We start from the raw sequence: 27,210 nt of genomic DNA, 5'->3' as shown, positions 1-27,210 counted from the left end.
TGGCTATTTAAAAAATTTTATTAATTATATAATATTATATATATATATATATTAAATTAGTATTAGTAGGAGGAACTGAGGAAATGCTGCTCTACAACTGTTTTTTTTTAAATTATTATATATATATATATATATATATATAAGTGCCCTACAATTAATTTTAAAAAATTATTAAATATAAAATATATTTTAAATATATATTAAATATGGGTGGGTCGGGTTGGGTTTGGTGGATTTGTAATTTTATGACCCAAACCCAACCCAACCCGCCATAAAAATTTTTTTTGTAACCCAACCCAACCCACCAAGCCTTAAAAACCGACCCAACCCGGTGGGTCGGGTTGGGTTGGGTCGGGTTTGGCGGGTCGGTGGGTTTTCTGCACACCCCTAGGTATGGGCCCCAAAGTGGAAAATATCTACACAGTTGGGGTGGGGCCGTTACAAATGGTATCAGAGCCATGCCTTAGCCGGAAGTGTGGGCCCCACACGCGAGGACGCGTGTGCCCGTAAGGGGGGTGGATTGTAGTGACCCAACAATGGGGGTCTTGCATTTCATGAAATCCCACATCGCCTAGGGAAGTACATGGGAATGTGTTTATAAGGAATGATTTCCCTTCAATGTGTAGAGACCTTTTCCCCGGCGCAACTTGGGGAAGAACAAAACCATGAGGGGTATGTGTAAAGAAATCATTCCTTATAAACACATTCCCATGTGCTTCCCTAGGCGATGCGGGATTCCATGAAATGCAAGACCCCCATTTTTGGGTCACTATAGAACTTACCTATTATCTATTTTACCATAGCATTTAACATTACACCCTACAACTCATCTCTTTTTTTAATACACCACTCATTAAAATAACCTAAAATAACACCCACCATTTAGTAGAAGTGTACTATAGCATGTGTTAAAATAATTTGTGAAAGCTCACTTAGTGTGTAAAACACTAATGAATGTTTAGACCCTCAATTTCAAATATAACCAACACAAGCTTATACTCAAACAATAGATGTGCGGAATGATAAGTACAAGCAAAACCCAAACAAATAAACAACTCTACACCATAATTAATCACAACACAGCAGCAATTAAAAGGCAAGAGTAAAGGTTAGAGAGATGCAAACACAAAGATAACACCGACATGAGTTATCGAAGAGAAAACCGAAGAACTCGGCAAAAAACTTCTCCGCCGCCCTCCATGTGGTGAAATGATCCATTAAAGAATAAAGTTGGGATACACAAATAGCAATAGATCCTTCAAACCTAATCGACTCAATGCATCTAAACCCTCCAAACTTCTTACTCTAACAAGGTTAAGTCTAACCGTGTCTTCTTTAGTTTTCCGGATCCCGCAATAAGCCCATTGCATCAACCAAATGAATTGGTCATCTCCAAATTGCCTTCCAAGCACTAAAATACCTCCTCACTGATTTGGGTATGATGAGATAAGAATTTGACTAATGAACCTCTTAAAGATATGTCAATGGAGAGGGTGAGAGTAGAGGAATTTGGAGAATCAAATGTCTAGGATTGTGGATGAGTCAATCTTGATTTTCTCTAGGGTTTCTTTCTCAAAATTCTCTTTGGAAGCTCTCTACATTTCGTGGGCATAAGGGTATTTATAGTAGGGTATGTGAGGAATGTGAAAAGTCATTTTTCCGGCAAAATAGGGCATTATGGCGACTCACTCGCGATTGGGATGGGTCGCGAGTTAACTGCCAGGCCAAACTGTCCATTTTTGTCCTGTAGTGCTCTAGCTATTATGACCTTTCAGTTTCCTGCATACTTCACACGTATGACATTTTGGCGAGTCGCTAGTCGCGAGTCACTTGCGAGATCTAGTTGCGAGAATCCTTTAAATGCTCACACACTTGAATTCTTCACACTCTCTTACACACAACCCTTACATTATTCCCACCAAAATACAGGGTATCTAATTGCTAAAATACAAACAAATTTGGCATGAAATAAAGCCAATACATGATTGAATAAATTCAACCTTACAATTTGATATATGACATATGTGATGGAGATGTATTTTTGGTATTAGGTGTTTTCGCATTTGGAACACTTGATGCCAATGCTCTTAGTTATTTCCTCTGACCAATTAATTATCTCATTCTTTAAAATGTTTTGGCATGACTTGCTTTTTTTTTTTTTTTTTCTTCTGCGTAAATTTGAAAATAGACTGTAAATGAGTTGACCTTTGTCAAGTAGTAAGTGTTCAAACTTGGCTTGACAACAAATTACAAATATAAAATATTTAAGTTTGGCTCGATAACGAATGTAAAATGTTTAAACTTAGCTTGAGTTTGAACCAATCCTATAATAAATGCTTGAAGTCAAGCTCATTAAAAAGTCTAACAGTTTGAACTTGGCTTGACTCATTAGAAAGTTGAGCTCAAGCTCAAACTCGAGCTTATATTAAGTTTTTGAGCTTGAAATCCAACACAAATATATTATCAAGCCTATATAAAGCTTATTGGTTTGGACAAGCAATTACTACTCCTAATTACTTAAAATCATAGTAAGATATGGATTTAATTGTCAAACTTATATCAAACTTATTACCAACCCTATAAATGAGTTTAGAGTCAACTTGTTTTGTGTCGAGCACCAATGTTCATGAGTTTGTTCATGAATATCTTTTGTGGATGCACTAATTCAAATCAATTATATTCAAGCAAAAAAAAAAAAAAATCAATTATGGTTTTCTCTTTTATGTTTTTTTCCCACTCATTTCTCTCAATTAATAAAAACAATGATAAAGCAAGGATTATTTTTCCCACCCATTTCGTGGGTAACGTGGAAATGGTAAAACAAAAGGTCCAAAAGTACAACTTTTACAACAATTTTGAAACATTTAACAATTTTAGTGGCTGTGTATGACAGCAATGATCGTTGAACATGGCTTTATTTTTATTTTCCATTGCATCAAAGTCTTGAGCACCTTGTGAACATAGTCCTCTTGCCATTCTTTACATGATTACACCATTTATTATAATATATATTTGCGCTCCACTAAACACCATCCTAAGTAATTAACTATGTATCATACATTACATCCATCAAAATTCTAATGCTTAACCAATTATTTTCACTTACCAACTACTTATCTCCTTGTTTCTAACAAAATAGACAGTAAATTAATAATAACGAAAGAGAAAAGACTAGTATAACTAGTTTTATACTCGTGTAAACTTGAAAATAGACAGTAAATGAGTCGACTTTTGTTAAGTAGTAAGTGTTTAAAATTGGCTCGACAATAAATATAAAATGTTTAAGTTTGGCTCGATAATAAATGTATAATGTAACAAAATACAGAAAGCATGCAAATATGTAAATGGGAAAATGCACAACAATTATTTAAAGAGAAAATTTGTATTTTGTTTGATAAGGAACAGGTATTAAATTTGTAATCTTACGAAATTTTTTTACCTCTTTTATATAAATTTAATTTAATTTAGAAGCTTCGAGTAATTAGCTACGAATTTTCATCTTTCATTAAAGAAAAGAAAAGATGAAACTAAAGTGCAGGGGTCACGTTCCTTGAAGAAGAAAAGTCATTATTGATATAAATGGTATGTACATAAAACATGAACAAGAACAAACATTGTCACAATCATTTCCATCGTTTTCTTTTGGTTAAGAACCATCTCCATCAATTCAAAACTTCGAAACACATACAATAAAAAATAAAAAAATAAAAAATTTACACTGATTTACTAAAGTCAAATTGCATAGAAATCAATACATGCTGTCGAGCATCATGTAGTTGTGACACATTTTACACAACACGTCACCTCTGTATCATTAATAAAATTCACTATTGTCTTCATTTAAAGGTGAAGTCTCTGCAATAAAAAAAACCTTGTGAATTTCACTAACAGTACTGCTGAACCTTCCTCAAAAATATGCACCTTCCAATCCACATGGGCTTGGTCTATGGCATGGAGGATAAGTCATAAGAGAGCTTCAAAAGTATGGGTCATAAAGGTCGTTGTGTCTAGTAGGATTTTATTGGTTTCAAACTTTCAAAGCACTCAATGGTTCTTGAACACATTTTGTAATAAATACATCTATGGGCTTCATTGGGCTTGGGACCCAGCTAGAATATGTTGTGTGAGAAGTCCAGTTCGTGTAAAAACCACTAATTAAATTCATGTTTCAATCTATTCATTGACTATTGAACAAATACACATATTTCACTCATCTCACTACCTTCATGGAAATTTGGCGAGCCAATGATACTTCCATAAAAAAGATGGGGTCTGATAATTCTGATATTTCTAATGGAATCTGAATGAGTAGGCCATTTCTTTAGTGGGTACACATTTTGTTGAAAGTTGAAACTCAATCAGAGAGTTTTTGAGTGAGAGAGAGAATGAGATATTTGAGAGGAAAAATCTCTTTGATTGATTTGTGTATTAAGCTTAAGTTAGTTATAATTACAACATCTCTGTTATGTTCTTATATGAGAAACAGAGCATGGCAGGAAAAAAGAGAGCCTACAACTGCTATTATATGTTAAAAACAAACTAACTTATCTAATACACAATCAAAACTATACACATGTCCACTACTTCAAATAATCGTTACAGCACTTAACCAAGACTACTTGTCGTACGAATATGTTCTAATATAAACGATTGCCGCATAATAAAGCCTAGAGGACCATAATAAATAAACACTTAAAATGAGGAATCTAGTGGATCCCACTTTATTGAGTAGTAGTAAGAGATAATAAAAAAAATATATATATTCTTTTGACTAAGGGTTGCTCAACTCTCTAAAAATACATGACTGCAATAAAAAAATCTTCGACCTCAAAAATGTACTTCATTACTCATTAATGGACCCAACAATCACGAAAGGTTCCAATCCAATCAAAATCACGGTGCACTCTTGGCGTGATAGTCACTCCACAAGTATTAAACACTTGTGAGGGTGTGGAGGGCAAGTCAAGGTTTAAGTCTTTAGGAGGGAGTTTCACACACATATACACTTAGATTAGACTAAAGTAGAATTTCTATCTTGTAAAAATTAAAAAAAAAAAAAAAATCCAATCAAATTTATCAAAAAAGTGCATAAAACATTATAGACAATATCCATAATAAGGTAGACCATTAAAGAAATAAAATTAACTAAGTTTACCTTCAATATGCAAGAGAGTGTAAAAAAGAAGGCTAAAAGAGCGAGAAGAAAGCCAGAGGGTAATGTTGCTGTGAGGAAGGAGCCGAAGAGGACCGAATATATAATGGGGAAGAAAGTTAACGATACTAGTGATTATAAAAAAAGTTACCGGTACTAGGCTTCCTTTATGAATTCTCTTCGAACAAAAATATATATCTCATTCACATACATATATATAAAACTATATACTCAGTACTCAATATATTTGTAATAATTCTTTATTCTTTACTTTAAATCAATGTAGCTAAAACAATTAAATAAAATAGTAACAATTATAAACAAATTTCAGTAGTTAAAATATAGTAGTATAAGCAAAATAAAACCAATTAGGATATGGTTACTTACCTCCAAAAGCTATTCCAAAAGAACTTTTTCTTAACAATTCCTCTAAAATCTTTAGATATCACCTAGGACAATTTTCAAATATTTTTACTCAATAATCAAATAATTTAAGGACATATAATCAATCATGGAAATATACTTAATATCCTCTACAAAATATAAAGCTTATAGAACTATACAAATGGACTCGTTAGGATTACATTTTGCTGAACTAATAACACTTTAACACTAAATTAAAGTTTTTCTAACCAGTGATATTCTAACCAATAATATTCCCTTGCATTAATCGAAACTCATTTTGCCATGAGGAAGGCAGTAGCCAAAATATCATTGACCTAGGATTTAATATACAACCCCAAAGAAAATGTTAATTCATCCTAACATATATAATCAAAGAAATGTGGCAAAACTAAAAGGACCTAATATATACAAATCTAATAGAAGACTTGATGGCAATATATATACCTATTCTAGGGACCCACAGAGAACAAAGTGAGAACCATACTTCCACAAAAGCCAATTCCAAACTGTAATATATAGCCTCAATGGTTTTACTAGCATAATCTCAATGAAACGGTGGCAGCATCATATATATATAAATATATATATATATATATATATTTTTTTTTTTTTATGTACAAAACCGAAGGAAGACTTAAGCCAAAATCTTGGATTCTTGAAATTCCGTGGCTCAATCTAGGATTATATATAAATATCCTAATGAAAACGTAATAGTCATGCCTTTGTTCATTGATACACAACGGCAAATCTAACCATAAAATATAAGTAGAATTTTAGGACCAAAATCAAACTTATGAACAATCTAATATCACAACTGATTCCAAGATAACCTTATAAACTTTTAATTCTTTGTTTCTAATGGTGAGAAATCATACCTTGAACAATCCGATTGCCTCTTCAATTGTATGTGCTCTAACTCCAAGGAAAAACACCAGCCTCCTTGATAAAGCCCTTCCTATGAAAACCCTGATTTATCTTTTCCTCCAACTTATATTTTAACACATTAGAGATGTGGGCTTGGTGGGGTAGTGGGCTGGAGTTTAAAATCCACTTGAGCTTATCTCTTTAGTCTCCAAGAAGCCCATAAAACATCTTCATCTTTTATTTGTATATTTATTATTTTAACTGTCGTACTAAATTGTATGCACTAAAACTTTAATTTTTCTCACCTATTTGTAGCACCACAAAATTGTCTACTCCCATCTTACTGTTCACACACATATAGTACATCAACTCTATATTAAAAATGATAAGATACAATGATAATCATAAAAACAAAATTGGGGTAATACATTGTGATGCCCTAATTTGATTGATTATGTGATGTATGTGGGTATGTGATGAGTCCCACATTGGGTATTTACTAGGTTGAACTGGGCTTTATTAACAATTGCAAGGAGCTTCAATTGTGACTAGTCCTTTTGAGGTATAGCGCAGTCAGAGACACTACTCCACAAAGTGGGCCCTAACGAGAACGTTAGGGATTTAAGTAGGGGAGATTGTGATGCCCCAATTTGATTGATTGTGTGATATGTGTGGGTGTGTGATGAGTCCCACATCGAGCATATACTAGGTTGAACTAGGCCTTATTAACAATCACAATGAGCCTTAATTGTCACTAGTCCTTTTGAGATATAGCGCATATGTGGCTAGTGCTTTTCCTTGAGTCGTTATATATGGTATAAGAGTCGGCCTGGTAACCCCATGTGGGCTCGGAGACACTACCACACAAAGTGGGTCCTAACGAGGACGTTAGGAATTTAAGTGGGAGAGATTGTGATGTCTCAATTTGATTGATTGTGTGATGTGTGTGCGTGTGTGATGAGTCCCACATCGGGTATTTACTAGGTTGAACTAGACTTTATTAACAACTATAAGGAGCTTCAACTGTGACTAGTTCTTTTGAGGTATAGTGCAGATGTGATGAGCGTTTGTCCTTGGGTTGTTACAGTACCAATTTTAGAATTTAAGAAATATGTATATTGGTTAATAGGTAATACCTCAATTCATAAATTTAACTAGGTCCATTTTATATTTACATATATAGAAATTCCTTACACACCAAGTTTCCAATACTTAAATGGCCAAAAAAAAAAAAAGGTTTTAAGAACTGTGGTGCTTTGGCCCAATGAACTTAGTCTATTTTGGGCACCATCCCTCAATTAATTTGTTCTTTGGTAATGTTCTTAGCCCACAATGGAAGATCCAGGAATAGTCCGTCGCTATGATGTACCAGGCCTTTGTATTGATCTGTTGTTATGCTACGAGTTATTGGCCAAGGATGTATCTAATTAACCGAACTTCCCTTCCTGAGTTTCAAGCTGGATCTCAGTCCCCAAAGATTTATGTTCTCACCTTTCTCTCATATCTCTCACCCCAAATTTTCCAACCCCCAATATCGTATCCTCCTTCCCCTTTTATACTCTCTTGTTGGTGTAGCCCTCATGATGGCAGAATCTTCCGCACGTGTGTGAGGCCCACCGCTTCAGAGGTTAAGATGACTCTCTGGGTCTATAGAATTGTTTTTGCCTATCAAATCGGTTATCAAAGGTGGGACCTAGACTTATGACGTTGAGAAGATTGCTTAGTAACTTGTGCCTGACACTACTTAGGTGCTCAGATGTATGTCTATCTTTGAGCCTCCTCGTGTCCTCGATGTAGATTACGGATCTTAACATTTGGCCCATCTCCTAATTTGCTTATCCTCGAGCTAAGCCCAATCTTTAGAATGGGACTCCTCATCTCTTCGGCCCAACTTCGGAATGTGCCTACCTCCTTTCCCACCGCAAGAACCATCCTGATACTACTCCACCTACCATGCTCACACACAAGATAATAACCCATGAGAACACACCTCAAAACTCCACCCAAGCGAATCATTAATCCAAGTCTCTAAGTTAACCCATTTTTTACTTGCATTTTTCCTTAACTTCTCCCAATAATTTTCTTATTTTTAAAAAATTTCTCAAACAGATATAAGTTTCCAGTGAAATATACTAACTTAAGGAAGGAACACAAACATAAGGAGTTTGCACCAAACAAGAGAAAATGGAATTCCTTGTGAAAATTTTCTCTTTCCCTAATGGATTCCAAGAACCAAACAATACCTATATATAGCTTATGCTTGGAATATCTCTCTCTCTCTTGGTGATAAATGTCTCTCTTAGAATCTCTATCTCCTCATTTCTCTTTTTTGGTGAAAAATAGTACCTATAACCAAATTTTCTCTCTCTGTTTTTTTTTTAAGTCATACGCTTGTCTCAGCTTCTCTCTCAAAATCTCTATTTCCTCTCTCTCAATCTCTCTCCTTTCTTAGCTCTTTAAGCTCTGCTTGCAATTTAAGTAAATGACCCTTAAGTAAATTCAAGCATCTTTGTAGTTCTGAGATTTCGGAGCCTACAAAGTGGAATAGACCAGCACCTGAGAGTAATTCCGAACACTTCACAGAAACTGGACTGAATAAATCGAAATGGACCAAATTCGACCAACCTTGACAGAACTGGACCAAATGGACTAAACTAGACCAATTGGACTGAAATGAACCGAATTGGACCCAAATGAACTGAATGCACAATTTCTTTAAACAAAAAAATGACAATAATATACAAACTTCTTTTTTAGATAGTTACAATATATTGCTAATCCTGTATTTCAAACTTTTTTCTCCTAAACCTACTAGCACTAAACGAGAAATGAACAACACTATTTTCCTTTCTTCTAGCTCAACAAAATGCATGGGAATTAAAGCAATGGCTAATCTCAATAGCATTGTTCAACATAGCAAAAATAGACTACTCAACACCAAGCAACCCCAAAGAGGTGTTTCACTTCCATGAGTACAATCCACCATGAGTAGAAAGAAGGAAGACAAATATCATTCATTGCAACATATTTTACTAATATTCTACAAGATACGATTCCTCCACTTGATAATTTTACTCCTGTTAGTCAATTTAACTGGTCATACCAATTATCATCTACCAAAAAAATAAAATCTATTTCACAGTTCTAGACTTCTAGTTATGCCAATTGTCTTCAAGAACTTCTTAAGATCTACTTAGCTGGTGCAGCATATACATGAATTTTGGAAATGATTGAACAATGATTTTAGGCCATGGTTGCAGATTTTCTAGTTGTGACATATATTACAGCCATAATCCCTGTATATATTATCAATAAATTCCACTATCAAAAACCGTGCACCACCCTTGCCTCACATAATCATTTGCTTGTCAGGCTTCACACACATAGCTCACTGTGAATTTCACTAACAGTGCTGCTGAACCATCCTCATATCCACCTTTCAAACCACATATTCCCTTTTATTTTCCCATGATAAATCACTTCGGAGGATAAATCATTAAAAAGCTCAGCATAAATTAGTATGGGCGTGAGGGCATTCTTCAAGAAATCAACATTTTCGTGCATATCTTGATCAGTTGATTGCTTTTGATTTCAATCGAAGCAGGTGATGTGCTTACTGTGTTTTAAATCTAAATGGGCAGTGATATAGATGATGCCTGGGCCTTAGGACACACTAAGTTTATGGGCCTTGTTGGGCTTTAAGGCCGAACCTTCATATGGAGTGGGATGCCCGTTTCCAGTTGAGGCCCCTATTCCTTAATGAAATTTTACAAGCTTGCATGCTCCTATTTTAGCTCTCAAATCTTTTTTTTTTTTTTTTTTTTCTTTATAGAAGATAGAAATTTTATTCTAACTTAATCAAAGTATATATGCGTGCAAAGTTCCCTCCTAGATACTTGAATCCTGACCCTTACCCCCCACAAGCATTTATACTTGTAAAGTGACCACCGCACTAAGGGTGCACGGCTGTGCTCTCACATCATTTTTAATCAGCCATATGATCCTATTTTCTATCCCTACAATAAATAAGATCATTATGGACTTTTTGTTGACCTCAAGCCTTTACCCTCAAACAGAAATATCCAACAACAATCCACAACCAAGACGTCAATTTATTACATGGAAAACCCTCCAATGGGAAGGGAAAACTCGCAATACCAAGTCCAGTATAAATCTTCCACTATTGAATAAGGAGTTTTCAACAATCTTCTCTAGAACAAATGCTAAAGACACCAAACCATTATGAATACACAGCTCTAGGATTACAACAAAGATTTACGACACTAAAGTGGATTTCAACAATAACAACAAAAAAAATATATCACCAAGTGGGCCTTAGCATCCGAGCACATAGAGAGGAATTTCAAGCAACAATCTGCAGACTAACGAAGTATGTTTTCTACAGTAGCCGCCAAATTCTTCAAGTAAAAGAGTAATAAACTAATAATAAAAATAATAAAAATGATCCCAATATCAGCATTGTCACCCCAATTTACCAGCTTGTCCTGAGTTATTATAAAGGTTCCCTACTCTCTCTCTTCTTCCAAGTTACTCTTTTATGCTCAGTTCATTGTTTCAAATGCATATTGCTATGAGGCCAATTACAAACGACTGCAATGACAATGCATGCTGCATCCTCAAGCTAGCCAAAGTTTGAAAATGGCAAGGAATTGTGAAAATTTGCCATGGATTGGTTATTCAAGCCTGACAGCAATGGCCAGAAAAATATTTCCCAAGTTTATAGAAGTAAGCAATGGAGAACATGACACAAAATGTGAAAAAGAAATTCTACTAAAATTGTATATTCTTCCAACCACATGAATAAAAAAATGATGTCAAGCACTAGACCATTAAACCATGATAGAAAATAAGACAATAATCGAGACAAAAGATATATTTTGTAGACAAAGTGTTCTTTCTAAAGGTGAAATTTGATTATGATGACCATAAAAACCTATTCAAGAAAATTGACTGAAATGAAGCACTGATATATTTCCAGGTTTCAAAGTAGTGAATTTTTTTTTTTCAAAGAGGATTTGAGGGTAATTTTTCAAATACTCAAGTGAGGACAAACCAAATTAGGTTGAGCTTAACCTAAACACTTTAAACATATATATGTATCTAAAGAAATATTTTAAAACCCCTAAAGCAAAACATTGTACTTGACTTCTAAAGAAGCTTTCAGTTTCCCAAAATTAGTGAGCACAGACTCAATTATCAATATTTCAAACTTAGAATCTTAGGAAAGAAACTACAGTTAGAGAGAACAATTTTTCTATCATTAAAACCTAGGAAACATACACGTCCACATATATCAACCAAACAAGATTTTCAAAGCAAAAGAATTCATTTAAGGAACTCTATATTCAACAAAATAGAAATTTAATCCCAAAAGGGACTAAGAGAATCAAGATATGAGAAATTTAATTTTTAAGTGTTAAGTTAATTAAAACTTCAAAAAGTGTTTGCCTTAACCCTCCGTTATCTTTAACCTCCCTGCTCAAGTTCCATCAGGTCTGGTAGATATTCAAATGATCTTAACGATTTCATCAACCCCCTCAAGGCTCTATAGATTTCCTCTCTCTCGGAATGCCTCTCATCTGAGGAATAGAACTCAACAACAGAATCGTTGACCTCAATCAAGCTACATCCTGGCAATTTTCTCAACCCTGTATCCCTCATTGCAACTTTTAGTCATGCATCATGATGGGGTCTGATATTGTTATTGGTACTGGGTCATACATGAAACCATCCTTGGAAATTACTCCATAGGTGATATATGGTGGTGTTTGTGAATAGCCAAATGTAAACATCTCGCCTGCATGGAAGGTTCTGTAAGTTAAAAGGACTTCTTCCATTACCATGGTCGCTAAATAGCTTTTACGAGGATGTCTTACCAGTGAATGGGTCAACCTTAGTATGAGCAGTAAAAGAATGTGACAATCTCTTGTCATAGTCCAGCATACCAAGTGTTTGGAGATCTCCATCTTCCAAAACTTTAACAGCATCTAAATAAAGTAATGAAGACAATTTCAATCCCACATTAGAAGTGAGGACATACCACCAAATTACTTGATGGAGTCCATATATGACAACCAAATTGGCATTGCTCTGTATTTCCTTTCGCCCACCATGAAAGAATAGAGTGGTTACATCATATGAATGGAAATCTGGAGGAAGACCAACCCTTTTCATTTTAATTTTTTAGAATGTAAAACACAAGAAGAAGACAAGCTTACAAGGTTTATCTGCCTCAAAGTGCTAGAAGTTTCCCATGATGATACACCAGAGCTGTATTAGCTGTACACAGGAGGCAAATACTTAGTGTCTTGCACTTCAAACCAGGATTATCTAAACACGAAAAATAATGTGCAGAGATACCCAATATACACATTTAAAGACAGACTTTGGCACGGTGCATGTATCAGAGACATTCGACAAATACATATGTGTCTACCAAAGGAAGGGAGCATATTCATCTAAGTAATACAAACTTCTGGCTCAGCTGGTAAAGGCCAGGAAAAAATTGGTAGGTTTTAAGTTCAAATCTTACCCACTAAAAATAAATTTTTTTTTTTTGGGTATTGCCAGGGGGTTGATAATTGAAATAAAGTAAATATGTGCAAGTGTGCACCACAATATTCAGAAAATTTAAAAAAAAAAAAAAAAAAAAAAAAAAAAAAAAAAAAAAAAACGAAAAAGAGTTGAGCAACACATAATGTTTGGTAAACATATTTGCCAGGCAAGGTCTGAAAGAAGTATGCATTTGGACACTTCATTCTTTGAAACCTAGCCCTGTACTTGCATCCTAATATATGGGGGCTTCACGGATAGAAGAACTATACACACACTATTACCCAACAAAGAAGAACCCGAGCAACCAGAAAATTAAGCAAAATTATATATGGGATAATGTTTTTGAATTCTAATAAAAATTCTGTGCACAATTTCAGCAGATTTATTTTCCTTTGAGCAAACTTTGCATACTAGACTAATTAACCTGTTCCATATCCGGATGAGACATCTGTAATGACATTTAAAAAGGAAAAAAAATATGTATACAACAGGACCAACAAATCAAACATATACAACTGATGATTATCTATTCAAGATTTTTAATTATGCAGAGGCAAAACATGTAACTAAAAAAGGGGGCATATCCTACTGACGTTAACCATGCAAATGAACATACCAGAAATAAAAATAAGAAAAAAGAAACCCACAGCTTACTGGTATACCTTCATAAATTTAGCACCTCCAAAATACTCTTCTTGTTTGATGCTAGATGTCTTTACATAGCGGGAGACATAGGTTGCCTTCCCGTCTTTGATGCGCAAACCATGAATCATGCTGAAAAATTTAAAGATATCACCTAATCCCTTCTTGCTTTAACAGTCTAGTATTGGATAAACTAACATTCATGAACCTCTAAAATTAAAGAAAAAGTGGAAAGAATACAAAACACATTGGAACACGAACAATTTCAATATATCCAAGAGCAGTAAACTAGCAAGGATGGTTATAAACAATCAACTGCTGTCTACTGAGCGAACAGACACATGACTCACCAAAACCAACCAAAATACAAGACTAAATAGTTTAACAAACACCTTGAAAATAGCAAATAACATGGGTAAATTACAATCAAGTTTCCTTTCCCCCTTCTCTAATCGAGTGACACCTAAGCTTGCCAAGGGATCATAAAGAAGAAGAACAAGTTAAATATCTTCTTTTGAATCCTGATGATTGAACATTTCACGGATCACCCCAAACACCTTTACCAAACACCTTTCATTTTATAAAATACCAAACAGTCCCTCAACTCACATACATAAATAAATACATATGCGTCATAATCCTCTCAAGTCATAACTTCCCTCCACACTTCTAACAAGTAAGTTAAATTTTGTCACCTCATCAACATTTAAACAAAAATTTACTAACATTATTGTTGATGTGACAAAATCTTAATGAAAATCCTTTACCATTGAGTTTCTAAAATCAAATCCATTCATTTTAAAGTATTAGATTTTGCCATGTCATTAACATTTTAAAAAAAAAATGTGAACTATCATAATTTTGGTATCTGTGTTTAAATTATAGACAATATGACATAATCCAATCCGCTCTTTTCAAAATGGATGAATAGTAAGACTTTACTCCAGAGGGTCCAAATCCGGCGAAATCTAAACCATCCATTTACTACTTACTTCATTGTAAAATCCCTAAGATTCTAACAATTTATAAATTATAACTAAACTACTAGTAGCTAACAATTCATAATCAAAGAGTGGTTTAACATTTGCCACGTCATCAACATTTTAGCAAACATTTACTACCATTATTCAGCATGAGTGATGCTAACTATATAGTCTTTACAAACTGGCATGTCACCAATCACAAAAACATAATTCTAACATTCGATGCCATATTGCCACGTCAGTTTGTAAACCTTATGCAGTAAAATTTGTAATCTTTAGCATTTTTCATCACTTGTCACTAATTACTGCACACTCATTAATGTACATAGTCCGTACACATCACCCATTTCACATGTTATGAAATTTCACATGTTATAAAATACTATCGTATCTATCCAAAAAAAATATAAACAACCCATTTCACCAATTCGCCATGTCATTGGAAACTATTGATGAGATTGCAAAATCCAAACAACTAAGGTTACGTTTGTCATTGACTTAAAAAGCTAGTTATTTTTACTATTTAGTTTATTTTTACAACTTTCAACTTATTTTTACAACTATCTATGAGTATCATGGCATTTTTTGGTACTATTTCAGCTACGGTACTTTCAACAAAAAAGTTATCAATATCAGCTAAATAAGCTATTACCAAACCGACTATAAATTTCCCAATAAATGAACGGTTAGGATTTGAAGAGAATTATACAATACGAAAAAAAAAAAAAGGATAATTGTACGCACCGGAAGGTGACCTTTGACGAGAAGATCAGTGGTGGGTGGGGTCTCTTCCCGAACCGGAGCAAAGTTACCGGAGAGATAGTGGTGAGGCAGAGAAGAGTCGTACATGAGCTTGACAATCAGTTTTTCAACAAAGTCGATCACTTTTGAAGTCAGGCCATTATTGGGCTTTGGATCCACAGCCACAATTCCTCCTCCTGCTCCGCCGCCGCTGTGCTTCTGCTTCTCCTCCGCCATGTTTAGAGAGAGAGAGATGGTTTTTTTTGGTTAATGGTGTGAGACTGTGTGTGTGAGTGAGTGGGGTGGGGGGTTATATTGGAGGTTGTGTGGATTATGTTTATGTTTTGTCTGTTTGCATGACAGGTTTTGTTTGGCGAAAGGTGGTGAGTAGTGACACGTTTCGTTTTTGTGATAGGATCAATATCTCAAGAATTTTTTGATCGAAAATTTAGGCACCTTTGGACCATTCACATCACATCAGTATTTTGTAAATAACTTACATCTGTCTGTTCATAATTGTATAAATTATATTTACATTATTAATTTTACATTTATTTTTTTTTATATTTATTACGAGAATGAAAGAAGAGTGTAAATGGTAGTTGTTATATGTAAAGAAAAAAATAATTAAAAAAATAATTTTTAATGAAATATAGTATAAAATAAAGAAATGATGTTAGGTGTTTTAAAAAATGAATATGTAAAATAGAAAAAGTAAGTTCATAAATAGAAATTTTTGTATGAGCTGATGTGAATGCTTTTAAGTAAGTTTATCCAATTGGGTTAAGCTTGGATCCAATCTGAAGCCAATACGATACGAACAAGCGTTTAAAATTTGACTCATATTTGTATCTAATGGGTCCATTGCATTGAACCTAAGTGATATCCTATCCGACTAAACTAGGGCACATTGTTACTGTTGTCAATACACTATGAACATTGTTATGTCACTATCTATATAGATAGTTATTCATTAAAAAAAAAAAATCTCTAAGAATGGTTAAATTTTATTCATGTACATTGTTAAATTACTCAATACACTATGAACATTGTTATGTCACTATCTATATGGATGGTTATTCATTAAAATATATATATATATATATATATATATATGAATAGTTAAATTATATTCAGGCGGAAGTTTATTAGTCAATGCACTTGTAGTAGTTTGATTGATAAAGTTTTATTGTACATTATAAATCTTGTCAATACATAAAAAATCATAATTGGTATCTTAACATGTTTTTTATTTATTTATAATCATAATTTGTTAATAAAAACAAAGTTTTTGTTAAAGGGTGCCAAAGTGTTCTTGCTAAGGAGGAATTTAGTAGGTCTACCAAAAGTTTTATGGTTCAATTGAATTGACACTTCCTAGAGTTTTTAAGAAATTCAGAGTTCAAATCTCTTCACCGTTGTTATAACCATTAAATTATAAATAAATAAACACTTAAAATGAGGAATCTAGTGTCCCACTTCATTGGGAAGTAGTAAGAGCTAATAAAAAAAAAAAAAATCTTTTAACTAACAGTTGCTCAACTCTCTAAAAATACATGATTGCAATAAAAAAATCTTCAACCTTAAAAAATGTACTTCATTACTCATTAATGGAACAACAATCATCAAAGGTTCCAATCCAATCAAATTTATCAAAAAAGTGCATAATACATTACAGACAATATCCATAATAAGGTAGAACATTAAAGAAATTAGTCCAAAACCAACAAAACAAAAGGACAACAAAGGGAACAAACTATATATCACATAATTGATTTTAATTTTGTTCTTAGGTGATGTAACATTGCTTATATTGTGTTGATTAATATAGTCGTGCAATTACATTTAATTGGCGAATTTAAAGTTGAACACATAAGATACTATAGTTAAGTTTTGTCCCTCTTAAAATGTGTGAAAATGGAGAGAAAGAGACTATCATATGGTGGTACATTAGTATTGACCGGTGCAGCCTAATACTATGAATACTAGATGATTGGGAAGTGCAACCTAATCACTTGGGAGCTCCATGGTCATAAGAATATAATGGTATGTGAAGAAAGTTAAGGAGTTTTTTTTATGTGACCTACAGGCTACAGTAGTGCTTGGATATAATAGGTAAGTGGAATATTTTTAGAATGAAAGTAGACACTAATCGGTGTCTGGTTGTAGTTATTGGAGAGCATGAGTTGTTCCTCTCTTAAACAAGAGGGAACTCATTCAGAGACTAGAAAAAGGTTGGCATGTGAGACTGTCTCACATTTTGGGTAAGAGTAGATAAGTGACTTGACCTTTACCCAAAAATGGAGTTCCCATGTTCCTTAAATACTTTTGATTTTGGTGTTAAAATGATGATTCTTAGCCGAACTGAGGATTTTGACCTCAAATGGGCATTTATGGCTGATCCATTAGTTAAGGGATCATTAGCCTTCATGAAACAATGGTAAAGTTTGGTATAAAGGATTCTTCTGATCACTTGTCTGTGACAAGGCACAAGAGCTTTGAAGGGTCTATTTATGGGGTTGGAGTTGGAATTAAGTTCAAGTACAACTTTGGCATCTAGCTCTATCTCTATTGCTTGGATACTGAGTAAGCTAATTTGAATTAGACCATCCTTGAAGCCCATAATTTTGCCATAACATTCATTGCAAACCCAATGGCTCTTGACTATCCTCTAATCCTGTTTCCATCAAAGTCATGAATTCCCCCTCCACCTTCGGGGGTTACCTAATGATGATACATCTGTGTTTAACTTGAACCATCTAGTGCTTTGAAAATAGTATTACTACAAGAAGTTACCATATTACAGGTCCATTAACTATGTGGCACAATGATTCATACAAAAAGATAGAACTGTAACATGGTTTAAATATGTTCATTGACTATGATTAGCTTCAGCAAAATAAGCACTACTACTGTGAGACCATGATAGGACTGTTTGACAGCCAGCGTGTTTTTGGCATTTGAGTAAGTTGTGTAAGATGTAACTGACCTGTTTCTTAAGTAGCATCAAGCTTATTTAATACATTTTCATTTGCAGTGTTGTAAACAACATCAATTACTATTGCTCTTTCATCACTAAGAAAACATTATATACCACAAAAATTTGTTGTGGATGTAAAGCACGAAGAACATAAAAAGATAACATTCACTTCTGCACATGGGCTTTGAAATGAGACCTTTAGCTGTAGATCTTTTTGATAATCTAACAGGTAATGGCACTGGAGTCTAAGGCTCTTGACTAATGGGGTATCCTTTGAGAAACCACAAAAGTGGACAGCCGTGAATGCTATGACTAGTTCTAAACTTGTTCAGTATGGTAATTTTTCAGAATGTGGAATTAATTCTAAATTTATCATTTTGGCATAAAAATTAAGTACAAAATACTTTCCTGAAAAGCTAAACTTATGTTCTTATGCGGTTTACACCAATCAAATATAATCATCATCGACTATTCATAAAGAGGTTCTAGGACTAGTTAAGAAGTATATTAATCCAATTTTGTGGTTTGTTTCTGGAGGGATCAAGCTATTGAAAGGCATTCTTGCATGTTTGACAAAATGCTTTATCAGCTTAGTACATATAACCTTCTACTAAGCAGCTAGCAAATCCTAACGTTTGGGGTAAATCAATTCATAATCCAGTTAAATCTATAATGACATTTTTAAAAACTAATGTTTCCAGGTCTTTTCAATGCGCATCAGCCTGTATGTTTGAACAAACCCCAACAAGAACTCTTTTTGTAACCTGGAAACCAGTTGGAGCATTAGGCATTAAGTGCTTCTTCTAAAATCAATGCCAGAGAATGTTTAGCCAAATTTGTGTGATGCAATAGAATTTGAAGGGATAATGCATTTCAACTTATCTAATAATTTTCTAGTTAAAAAAAATAAAATAAAATAAAATTCCTCTTGATATAATTAGCTTTTGAGATTCATGAAATTCATCTTAAGTTTTTGCAGAAAAACTTAGTGCTCAGGCAATTTGTATTCCATTTCTTGTCCTCCTTTTTTTTTTGGATGAATGAGGAAATTTTATTAACAGAAAAATTATTACATGAAGTTCAAAAGACAGAAAGACTGAACAGCCAGCCCCTGCAGCAAAAAGACAAGCTACCATGCTAAGCTAAAACAGACACAGACCAAAATAACTAAACAGCACCCTATCCTTTATTGACATTTTAAAACCTGCTCCAGTTCTAACTCTCACATCACTTTAAATCAACTACATGACCATTCTCACTGTGAATAAGATCATTATGGACTATTGCATTTTAAAACCTTTTCCCATTGAAGAATGAATCCATGATTTCTATTGGGAAAAATTGCCAATTGATACCATAACACACAAAGGAATTTTCTTTTTCTTTTATTTTTTCTTTTTGTGCAAATTCAATAGGAATTTCAAAAGAATCTGGCAAGCATTATCAAGTATCAACACAAACAAAAATATCCAGCAACAAACCACAAGTAGAACACCGATTTTTTACGTGGAAAACCCTCCAATGAGAAGGGAAAAACCACGGGACCTAGTCCGGTAAAAAATTTCCACTATTGAATAAAGAGTTTACAACAATTTTCTCTAAAACAAATGCTAAAAACTACCAAAACATTGAAGAACACAATTTTTAGATTACAAAAATTTACATCACACTAAAGCCAATTTCAACAATAACAAGAACACCAAGTGGGCCTTAGCATCTGAACAAAATGGAGAGGAATTTCAGAAGACAAGCTGCAGATTAACCAAGTACTCTTCCAACACTTGCTGCCATAATCTTCTTGCAAAAGAGTATTCATAAAAGAGATGATCCCTATAACACTCCAAATGCTCCCTGCATATAACACACAAGATATCAGCATTGTAATCCCAATTTACCAATCTGTGATGAGTTATTATAAAAGGTCCATACAAGCTACCCTTTTAGGTTTCAGATCATTTTTTTTCAAATGCATATTGCTAAAGGCCAATCAAGAATGATTGCAATGATGATGCTATTGCCTTGAATTAGTTATTCAAGTGAGACAAAATGGCCAAAAAGATTATTTTCCCCAAGTTTGTAATAGTACATGAAAAAAAATTGATTTTAAGCTCTAGAGTCTAAACCATTAAACAATGGTAGACAAAACATTCTTTATAAAATAGGTTCTAAATAGGATCAGATATTTTTGCCAGGTTTTGTTTTGTGCTTCCAATTTGTTCCTCATCTAGGATCAAATCATGTGAGAAATCATCATAAGTACAAAAGAAGAACAAAGAAGAAAAGAAAATGAATTACCATTTGAATTACCCTCTCCTAGCTATTCAAAGTTTATTGGAAAAATTAAGGACTTAAGGCTTGGGCAAGGCATTTTTCATGTAAAGACTTTGAAGCAAATTGGAAATAAGATGTGAGACAAAATGGCCAAAAAAATATTTTTCCCAAGTTTGTAACAGCAAACAATGGGAACATAACACAATGTACAAAGAAATTCCACTAAAACTGTGTATGCTTCCAACCACAAGAAAAAAATTGATGTTAAGCTGTAGACCATTAAACTATGGTAGAAAATAAGATCATAATAGAGACAAAATGTTATTTAAAAAGGTTTTGAATAGGCTTAGATATTTACACCTAGTTTTGTTTTGTGCTTCCAATTTGTTCTGCATCTAGGATCAAACCAAGTGAGAAATCATCATAATACAAGAAAAACAAAGAAGAAGAGGAAAGGAATTCACATTTGAATAACCCTCTTCCAGCTATTCAAAGTTTATTGAAGGAAATAGGGATTTATGCATCTTTCATTTTAATTACTTTTTTCCTTTTGGGTCCTTCTTAATGTGTGAATCAAATATATTGAATGAAATTTTATTCAAAATATTCAATAACCTTTGATTATAGAGAGTGTAACTAAGTACCTTTCGTACTCCGCCATCCAAAATCCTAAAAGTATCCAAGCGAGGCATATTGCCACCATATTCCACAGATGATTCATAAAATATAAACTGTTGACAGAACACAAGTCATCGAATTAAATAATATTAATAATAATAGAACTTCAAAACAATTCAACAGTTTGGTTGCGTTGAAATCAATCAAAATGGCCAAGATTCTATACATCTCAGAAATTTTTTTTATTATTAGAAAACTTTAGAAAACCAAAAGCTTTGCTAAAGTGAGCCCCATTCAATTATATACATTGGTTCCTATATTTTCGAAATCCAAAAGAAAAAATTCTTTTTTTTTAAGTGAGATAAGATTCCCAATCCACCGAGGCAATGTTTTCAAATTCCAAATCTTTCATTTCATCAAGCCATAAGCTTTCTAGAAATGGGAGTTCAGACAATGGTGGCAGGTGGTTGCAACTGTCACATCTCCTTAAAGTGATTTTAACAAGATTTTTGATGGAAGAAAGCCAACTTGAAAATGTCACACCAGAGTAATCCCACACTTCCAAAATTTTGAGATTTGGATGTGGCTGGAGGCTATCTAATAACATCTCATCATGTCCTTCTTGGTGAGCCCATGTTAATTCCAGTTTCTCAAGATGTTGCTTTTCCCTTAAATATTTGATCTCAGAATCTGAGTTAGCATCTTCCGATTGTTCTGAAATTTGGATCTCAAGTGTTCCTCTGAGGTTGTTTAGCCCATTCAAATTGCCTAGTCCACCATTATTTCTCGCAATGAATAATGGTAATGACTGAAGACCAATCAGTTTTCGTAATCCTTGAGGCAATCTCAACTTAAAACAACCCTTATCATCAAGGTGCCTGAGGCTAACCAATTTTGTGATGTCCCTAGGCAATTGTTCAAGATTCCAACATTTTTGAAGTTTTAGTGTATGCAAATTCAACAATGTAGTAATAGAATCAGAAAGAGTTTCAATAGGATTAAAAGAAAAATCTAAGTACCTCAAATGTATTAACTTCCCTGTGGAATTTGGCATTATTTTAATATTCAATGCATGTAAATCTAATGCACGCAACCTTGGGAAACTCTCAATTAGTGTAATCAATGTTGACTCATCCATGGCACTAGATCCATACTCACCATGTGTGAAAAGAATTGTACGTAGCTTGTTGCTTACTTTAACCAAACTTAAAGTTTTAGTAAAAGATGAGGCACTAGAAAATGATACATGATGAGTTTTTTCATCCAAATAGTCAAGTCTACAGTCAGTCCCTGCAATTGATAGTGCAAGATCATGATATAAATCATGCATCTTGTATGTAAGTCCATAAGAATAAACTTGATAAAAAAATGACCTACAAAGTAGATTCTTAATGCACTCATCTGCAGCATCTTCTAATTGCCCTATATTATTTGGCAATTGGATTAACCCATGTGCCATCCATAGTTGAATCAATGTCATCCTATCAATCTTGTAAGATTTAGGAAACAAAGAACAAAAGCCAAAACAACCTTTAATATATGATGGAAGATGATCATAACTCAACCTTAGAATTGAAAAGGTATTACCACCCCCTAGTTCAATTACATTTTCCTGTACCTTATCCTTGATCTTTAACCACCCGTCTTTTTTCTCAAAGTATAATGCATTTCCAATGGACTCTATTGCAAGGGGTACTCCTTGACATCTGCCTACAATCTCCCTTCCAATTTCTACTAGTTTTGTGTTGTTGGTCTCTTGCCTGTTTCTAAATGCTATTTTCTCAAATAAAGACCAAGAATGGTCTTCAGAAAGACCATTAAGAGCATATGTTGAAACAGGACGTGTAATCTCTGCAACCAATTTGACTCGTGTAGTTATTACAATCTTACTTCCCTTTGCACCACCGATTAAAAGGCTAAAAAAGTCATTCCAGTTTTTATAATTTTCATTCCACATATCATCCAACACAAGTAAAAATTTCTTTTGATAAATTTTGTTAACTAGTTCCCTCAATGGATCCATGTTGTGGACTTGACCCATGAGGACTCCAGGATTTAACTTACGACGTTTGTTTCGCATTAGTTCCATGCTATCATCTTTATCAATACCATTTATTAGTTTTTCAGCAATTGTTGTCACCTTGAAGACATCTGAGACCCACACCCATATTTTTAACTCAAAATGTGCATCGACCTTTTCATGATTGTATACATTTTGTGCAAGTGCGGTCTTGCCTATCCCCCCAATTCCCTCAATAGCAATGACGGATACGTTATCATTATTAGGCTCCAATAAAAGTTTTATGATGGCATTACTATCATCATCTCTCCCAATAAATTCTTTATTCGGTAAACATGGGATAGTCTCCCTGTTCAGACTCACTTGAGGCTTCACATGGCCCTCATTAAAATGAAAGTTATTTCTATCTTGCGCCATTGCACTTAGATTCTGCCTCAATTCGTTTATTCTAAGACTCATCTTACGATTTCTAAAAACAAGTGGGATACTTCTAAATAAATTGCGTACCTTTCCTGCAGTATTCCCACTAGTCTCTTCTTGCTGCAAATCTAATTCAATGTGGAACTTATACTCACCCAACAAGTCATCTGCATCGTAAAAAGCGTCCTTGAGCTTTTCGAGCCAGTCCCTGTCTTGATGGTTGCGGTTCGGCTGCTCCACTGCGTCCAGAAGGACAGCTTGTATTCTGGACACTGTGTTCTGGATGCTTTCAATGTCATCTTTAACATTCCACAGTGGTCCAAAATTTTCAAAAGCCGCAGAGCCCAAATTTTCCATTATGGTCTGTATAACTCCGCAGAGGATTGCTTCAGCCATTTTTTCGTAGTGAGAGAAAGGAAGGTTTAAAGAGCGAGAGGGAAGCAAGAGAGGGCGGTCTTCAAGTGGTTCAGTGCTAGAGTCTAGAGAGTAAAAGAAAAACTTTCTATTGAGTGAAAGGAAGGCTAGAAGAACGAGAGGAAAGCTAGAGAGTGAGCTTGAAGTGCTTCAGTATTTTAGAGAGTGAAAAGGATTGCTTCAGCCATTTGTTCGTAGTGACTAGTGAGACAAAGGAAGCTAGTGCTTCAATGCTAGAGTGAATGAAAAACTTTCTAGTGAGTGCAAGAAGATAGGCTAGAGAAACGAGAGGAAAGCTAGAGAGTGAGCTTCAAGTGCTTTAGTATGCTAGAGAAAAGAAGACTTAAAGAGCGAGAGGGAAGCAAGGGAGGGTGGGGTTCAAGTGGTTCAGTGCTAGAGAGTGAAAGAAAAGCTTTCTAAAAGAGTGAGATCGAAGCCAAAGAGTGAGAGCTTGAAGTGCTTCAATATGCTAGAGAGTGAAAAAAGAAGGCTAAAAGAGCGAGAAGAATGCTAGAGGGTAATGTTTCTGTGAAGAAGGAGACGAGGAGGACCGAATATTTAAAGGGGAAAAAAGTTACCGTTACTAGTTTTCCTTTAGGAATTTTCTTAGAAGGTTACATCAATCATGCATAGCTTTATGTTTTTTCAAAGAAACTCACCGTTACTAGTCTTCCTTTGTGAATTTTCTTAGAAAGCTACCGTTATATCATGAACAACTTTATGAATTTTCTTGGAATGTTACCGTTATCATGCATAGGAAAATGAGGAGGCACCATGTGGTGGTGTTGACTGTTGAGCCCTTTTGCACCGAAAGAAAACCCTTTTTGCATCAATGAAGTTAAAGCCAATTTTCTTAGAAAAATCACGCTCATGCATGGGAAAGTAACAGAGTTTTCAGAGGCAGATCCAAATGAATAATAATGTAGGACTAACATTTTGCCTTAAAAGCTTTCAAAAAAAAAAAAAAAACATTTTGCCTTAAATGTCTAGCCCAGTCCTTTTGCTTTTTGAATAAATACACACATCTTTGCTTTTTGAGAAACAGAGCATGGCTGGAAAAAACAGAGCCTACAAAGACGACGTGTCGTACATATTTGTTCTAACTAAAACGACTGTAGTATAACAGATTCCAGAGGATCAGAGTGTTTAAATTCAACACATTTCAGAGAAAAATAAAAGAATGCTGAGTGTATTCGATACCTGACTACATGATGAACTAATTCAAATCAATTATATTTTTAAGCAAATATAAAAAATAAAAAATCAATTCTAATTATTTTTTTTTTACCCACTCATTTTGTTTTATTTAATAAAAATAATGGGAGAAAATTGGCAAATGCCCCTTTCACGAAAAAAATCTAGCATTTTACCCCCTTTCTTAAACTAATTAGGGAAATGCCTCTATTTAGAAACTCGATTTTCTCAAAATCGAGTTAGCACTTTAGTGGCGTTTTATGGAGCTCTAAAGTGACGTTTTAAGGATCTATAGTGGTGTTTGGGAACTCGAGCTCCATGAACTCGAGTTTTATGCAAGTTTTTTTGTTTTACCTATAGTGTCTTATTTATTTATTTATCTATTTATTATGGAACTCGTGTTCATGGAGCTCGAGTTCCAAAACGCCACTATAAATCCTTAAATCGTCGTTATAGGGCTCCTTAAAACGCCACTATAGGACTAATTCGATTTTGAGAAAAACAAATTTCAAAATAGGGACATTTCTCTCATTAGTTTGGGAAATTGGACAAAACATTGATTTTTTTTTTTTTAAAAAGGACAAAAGCCCATTTTCTCCAAAAACAATGATCGAGGAAGGATTTTTTTTTTCCACCATCACTATCAGGGTTTTCTTGGGGAATGTGGAATTGGTAAAAGAAAATGTACAAAAGCACAACTTTTACAATAATTTTGAAAATTTTAATGGCAGTGTGAGACAAACAGTAATCGTTGAATATAAAGGAAAAAAATTGGGGCCCCCCTAGCCCAAAGAAAAAAAAGGAATTTTTTTAATGATTATATATATATATATATATATTTTTTTTGTTATTTCTAGAATTGTGTCTCACTCCTTTTAAAACTTAGACTCCCTCTCTTTTAATTAGCCCAACCTAATTAGCAACTATCCAACTCAAAAACTTAACAAAACCAAAATAAAAAAATAAAAAATCTCAGTCAGCCCAGTATTAGAATACTAGCAGTAGGTGTTCTAAATGGTAAATATTTAGTATTTAGAACACCAAATATCAAAAACACTACTGTACGAGACATTTCAAATGCTATATTAAAGTAGCGAAAGTAAGTTTTGGTTTGTGAATATACATATAAATATATATATATATATATATATTTTGCAACAGTTGATGCGCTTAAGAAACAATATTATTTTGTATTTTTTTGTCTTTGTTAGTAAAATGATTGCATCTTAATGTATCAGGAAACAATGATTTTGTGTATTGATCTTAGTTAATAGTTTGTTAGTACCATATGAATATTTATTTGGATTTTTTTTCTTCTTATACTTCGGCCTCCCTAGCTTGAAATCTTAGGTCTGCCCCTACATTAAACACTATTTGAAATGACATAAGAACATTCACATCAAGCATTCTAAAATTTTTAGCATTCACATCAAGTAATTAACTATATCATCGATCACATTCATCAAAATTCTAACGCTAGAGCACTAGCACCAATTGTTATAAAAAAAAAAAAATTCTATTTTAACATACAAAAAATTTACTTAATCTATCTTAGCATCTTAGCATAGCATTTAATATTAGACCCTACATCTTATCTCTTATTTTAATTCGTCGCTCATTAAAATAACCAAAAAAGACACCTGCCATGTAGTAGAAGTGTACTATAGCAGGTGTTAATATAATTTGGCATATGACACGTGATGAAGATGTATTTTTGGTATTTGATGTTTTAGCATTCGGCACACCTCATGATGCCAATGCTCTAAACTTTCTCTGACCAACTATAGAACTTGTTTTTTTCTCATGTAAATTTGAAAATAAACAGTAAATAAGTTGACCTTTATCAATTAGTAAGTATTCAAATTTGACTTGACAACGAATTACAAATATAAAACATTTAAATTTAGTTGATAATGAATGTAAAATGTTT

General features: G+C 33.8%; 1 pseudogene; it reads right to left on the bottom strand.

Moving 5' to 3' along the window:
• Positions 1-10,518: 10,518 nt before the first annotated feature.
• The window catches only part of LOC115984466, a 56,518-nt pseudogene continuing 39,826 nt past the window's right edge, over positions 10,519-27,210 (bottom strand).

The sequence above is a fragment of the Quercus lobata genome, chromosome 4 (assembly GCF_001633185.2).
Source record: "Quercus lobata isolate SW786 chromosome 4, ValleyOak3.0 Primary Assembly, whole genome shotgun sequence".
In the NCBI taxonomy this organism is placed as follows: Eukaryota; Viridiplantae; Streptophyta; class Magnoliopsida; order Fagales; family Fagaceae; genus Quercus; species Quercus lobata.
This window is presented reverse-complemented; position numbering and strand designations above follow the sequence as displayed.